Raw genomic sequence first — 5,083 nt, 5'->3', positions numbered from 1 at the left:
TTTATGCACGCCCGGACTCTCTGCCGCACCGCATGCTGCCCTCGAAGCGGCTGCGGGGGGGGACGAGACTGTCACACACCTCCTTCTGGAATGTGCCTATGCAGAGGAAGTCTGGAGAGGAATGCAGTGGTGTTTGTCGAGGTTCGTCCTGAGCAGCGCCGTGATGCGGGACTCCGTGCTCTACGGCCTGTTCCCCGGGACGCACACCGAGACGAACATCAACTGCGCCTGGAGTATCATCAACTCGGTGAAGGACGCTCTCTGGGTGGAAAATCGCTGAGGTGGCACCCCTGCTTAAAAAGGGAGTAAGGCAAAACATGGAAAATTACAGATTGATTAGCCTAACCTCGATCGTGGGTAAGATCCTGGAATCCATTGTGAAGGATGAGATTTCTGAATAGTTGGAAGTGTATGGTAAAATAGGGCAAAGTCAGCATGGTTTCATACCTGACAAATCTGCTAGAATTGTTTGAGGAAGTAACGAGTTGGTTAAACTATGGAGAGCCAATGGATGTTATCTACCTGGATTTCAAGGAGGCCTTTGACAAAGTACCACACAGGGGGCTACTGAGTAAGATAAGGGCCAATGGTGTCAGAGGTAAGGTGCTAGCAATTGATAGAAGCTTGGCTGTCTGGCAAAAAGCAGAGAGTGGGGATAAAAGGGTCCTTCTCAGAATGGCAGCTGGCAACAAGTGGTGTTCCGCAAGGCTAGGTGTTGGGGCCTCAACCTTTCACTTTGTACATTAACCATCCAGATGAAGGAACTGAGGACAATCTGGAGAGGTTTGCAGACAATACAAAGACAGTAGAGGAACAGGTAGCATTGAGGAGGTGGGGAGATTGCAGTAGGATTTGGATAGGCTAGGAGAGCGGGCAAAGAAGTGGCAGATGGAGTACAACGTGGGAAAGTGTGAGGTCATGCACTTTGGTACGGAGAATAGAGGCTCAGACTGGTTTCTAAATGGGGAGAGCATTCAGAAGTCTGAAGTGCAAAGAGACTTGGGAGTTCTAGTCCAGGATTCTCTCAAGGTAAGCTTGCAGGTTGAGTCAGTAGTTAGGAAGTCAAATACAATGATGGTATTTATTTTGAGAGGGGTTGAATATGAAAGCAGGGATATACTTCTGAGGCTCTATAAGGTTCTGGTCAGACCACATTTGGAGTATTGTGTGCAGTTTCGGGCCCCATTTTTCAGGAAGGATGCACTGGCCTTAGAGTGTGTTCAGAGGAGGATCATGAGAATGGTCCCAGGAATGAAAAGCTTAACACATGAGGAACATTTGAGGACTCTGAGTTTATACTCGGAGTTTAGAAGGATGAGGGGGGGGGGGGGGGATCTAATTGAAACATACAGAATACTGAGTGGATGTTGGGGAGATGTTTCCATCGGTAGGAGAGGCTGGGACTCAAGGGCATAGCCTTAGAGTAAAGGGAAGACGTTTGAGAACAAAGGTAAGGAGAAACTTCTTCAGCTAGAGAGTAGTGAATCTATGGAATTCACTGCCACAGAAGGCTGTGGGGGCCAGGTCATTGAGTATATTTAAGATGGATACAGATAGTTTCTTGAGTATCAAGGGGATCAAGGGTTAAGGGGAGAAAGCGGGAGAATGGGGTTGAGAAATGTATCAGCCATGATTGAATGGCAGAGCAGACGCGATGGGCTGAATGGCCTAATTTCTGCTCCTGTGTCTTATGGCGTTAATGGGCTGTATCCAGCTCACGAATTCATGTTTGAAATGGAAGACTGAAATGGGTTCATTTTCTTCAATGTCCTCGATGAGGAGTTGGCCAGGTGCATCTCTATGACTGTGCACTGCAAAACTAACTTCACTGGTCAGTAAAACATTGAGATTCCTGCAGTGAGGTTAGTTTTATGGGCAAGCTTGTGGATAGGGCCAAAGCCATTGGCTCACACTACTGAAATAGGGCACATACCCTGTAGGACAATGGTGACCCTGATCAGATAACCTCCCACCGCACACAAGGCAATAAGGAGGTTGCCTTTGTTTGTGAAATGTGCCCTGAATACTCTGGAAGGGTAAGGTGACTCGAGCAACAGGTATAAAGGAAGGCAAAAGAAGGGAGGTGATTCTGCAGCTATTTAGGGTGCTGGTGAGGCTACACCTGGAGTACTGTGCACAGTTTTGGTCTCCTCACTTGAGAAAGGATGTACTGGCACTCAAGAGGGTGCAGAGGAGGTTCACTGGGTTGATTCCGGAGTTGAGAGGTTTGGCTTATGAGGAGAGATTGAGTAGACTGGGACTATACTCATTGGAATGAGGGAGGATCTTACAGAAACATATGAAAATGATGACGGGAGTCGATAAGATGGAAGCGGGGAGGTCGTTTCCACTCGCGGGTGCATCTACAACTGGGGGACATTGCCTCAAAGTAAGGGAGGGAGCAGATTTAGGACTGGGTTGAGGAGGAATTTCTTCACCCAAAGTGTTGTGAATCTGTGGCATTCCCCACCCAGTGAAGCAGTTGAGGCTACCTCGTTGAATGTTTTCAGGGCAAAGGGAGATGTTTGAACAGTGAAGGAAATTAGGGGTTATAGTGAGCGGGCCGGGTAAGTGGAGCTGAGTCCACGAAAAGGTTAGCCATGATCTTATTGAATGGCAGGGCAGGCTTGAGGGACCAAATGGCCTACTCCTGCTCCTAGTTCTTAAGTTCATGTGAAATTTTGGCATTTATTGCTCAAGAAATATGGTTTAAAAGCAGGGAAGTCTTGGTGCGACTGTGCAACACATTCGTGAGTCCGCACCTGGAGTATTGTGTGCAGTTTTAGTCCCCTTACTTGAGGAGGGATGTAGTTCCGGAGAAGGTTCCCATGATTGATTCCAGATATAAGGGAATGAAGAGAGATTGAGGAGTCAAGCTAAAATACAGTAATCTGCCTGTCACCTATTTCAGGTCTCTTATATGTAGGTACATTTCCCGAGGTGGATCGCATCAAATGTTAAACAATAAGCGAGGCCTCTGACTGTAACAATCACAGAGAATGCTGGAGAAACTCAGCAGGGCTGAGAGAATCACTGGAGAGGGAGAGAGAGAAGAACAGAGTTAACATTTCAAGTCCAGCATGGCCATTCTTCGGGACAGAAAGGTATTGGAAATAGATTCTATCTGATACGTCTGATTGTTCTCATGCTCCAGAAGTTTGGAGAAGGTTGGCAAAGATTCTTGGAAAGTTAAGTGCCAGAGAATTGGACAGAATTGCGTAAGACAGTGTGGGCAGAGAGGAACAGGGTCAAGATTAGAGTGGTGCTGGAAAAGCACAGCAGGTCAGGCAGCATCCTGGAGGAAGAACGCCTCATCTTTCGCATCAGGACCCTTCAACCCCATGGCATCAATGTGGACTTCACCAGATTCCTCATTTCCCCTCCTCCTAGTTCCAACCTTCCTGCTCAGCACCGTCCCCATGACCTGTCCTACCTGTCAATCTTCCTTCCCACCTATCTGCTCCACCTTCCTCTCTGACCTATCACTTTTACCCTCACCTCCATCCACCTATTGTACTCTCAGCTACCTTCTCCCCAGCCCCAACCCCCTCCCATTTATCTCTCCACCCCCGAGGCTCCCACCCTCATTCCTGATGAAGGGCTTTAGCCCGAAATGTCGATTTTCCTGCTCCTCGGATGCTGCCTGATTCGCAGTACTTTTCCAAAACCATTCTAATCTTGACTCTAATCTCCAGCATCTGCAGTCCTGCCAGAGAGGAACAGGATTGATGCTGTGGGGGGAGGCGGCTTAACTTCAGGAAGTCCCCCCTTAAAAAACTTAACTCCCTTAATAATAAATCACTGCAATTTCCACCTCCATAAGTCAGATCTGTGTGTGTGTGTTGGTGGGGGAGGGGAGACAGTGGGATGGGGTGGACAGGTAAATTTCCGATCCTATTGAACAACTGGCTAGAGCCATTTGGCCTGTCCATAGCCTAAACCTGAAACTACCTTCTCGCCTTTTTGGACATGGATTTTAAGCACGCTCTGTCGCGTGTGGAATGACTTTCCAGAGGAAGTGGTGGACGTGGGTGCAATTACAACGTTTAAAAGACATTTGGATAAGTCCATGAATAGGAAAGGCTTGGAGGGATATGGGCCAAACGCAGGCAGATGGGGCGGTTTAGTTTGGGACTACGGACTGGTTGGACCGAGAGGTCTGTTTTTGCGCTGCATGATGCTATGATACTTATCTCAGAATTGGTGGGGAGTAAAATGAAAATGTTTCAATCTGATTTTTTGGAAAAAAAAACTCTGAAAGATGAAAAAAGACACATTCTCACATAATGTTGGACGAAGTTAGGCTAATAATTTTAAAAAATGAGCGATAGAATGATGAAAATTGTGAAGGAGAAAGATGACAACAGGACAGAAAACAGTGTTAGGTATCAATATTTGGCACCTATTGCCATAGTCTGATGTCTGAGGGGTTAGTATGTACTGCGCCGCTGGTGTAGTGGTATCATGCAAGATTCCCATTCTTGCGACCCGGGTTCGATTCCCGGGCGGCGCACTGACTATTTTGGAACTTTTTGATAAGTTGCTGTCCAAGAGGTAGCATCAACATTAAATATTGCAAGTAATTTCCGGGGCACTCTCGCCCATTTCTCCCGTGTCAGTGACTTTGCTGTTCTTAGAAATCCTGGTGGATTTTTTTTTTGTCTGCAAAACTACGCACACACACACACGCCCATTCAAAACTTTTGCCCTTTGTTTCAGGTCTCGAGTGAACAGAATGAGTAGACAGTACAGCCCGCCGCTCGAATGGCACAATGCAGAGAAGAAACTAGTCCTCAAAGAAAATACAACTGTTGCGTTAAAATGAGGGAGGGATGGATAACGGGTGGGGCTGGAGGGGGAGGAATTGCTGGAGAAAGAGGTCAGGTTTGTTTGCCAGGCGAGACGCTTTCGGCCGAACGGCGCCCATTTATCCGAATGACTAATTTGCATTTTTTTTTCGAATTTAAAAAGAATCTGTAGTTTTAAAAGACGCATTCATTTGGCGCCATACAGACCATCTCTCAAAACATAGACTGCCTATGCATTCCATAAGTAAGTGCAAACTATTGATGTGTTTGTACAT

General features: G+C 46.9%; 1 non-coding gene across 1 annotated transcript; it reads left to right on the top strand.

Annotated features, from left to right (window-relative positions):
• The first annotated feature begins 4,442 nt into the window (after positions 1-4,442).
• On the top strand, positions 4,443-4,513 carry trnag-ccc. The gene has a single exon. It is a non-coding gene; the product is annotated as a tRNA-Gly (tRNA).
• The last annotated feature ends 570 nt before the right edge of the window (positions 4,514-5,083 follow it).

The sequence above is a fragment of the Chiloscyllium plagiosum genome, chromosome 42 (genome assembly GCF_004010195.1).
Source record: "Chiloscyllium plagiosum isolate BGI_BamShark_2017 chromosome 42, ASM401019v2, whole genome shotgun sequence".
Taxonomy (NCBI): Eukaryota; Metazoa; Chordata; class Chondrichthyes; order Orectolobiformes; family Hemiscylliidae; genus Chiloscyllium; species Chiloscyllium plagiosum.
This window is presented reverse-complemented; position numbering and strand designations above follow the sequence as displayed.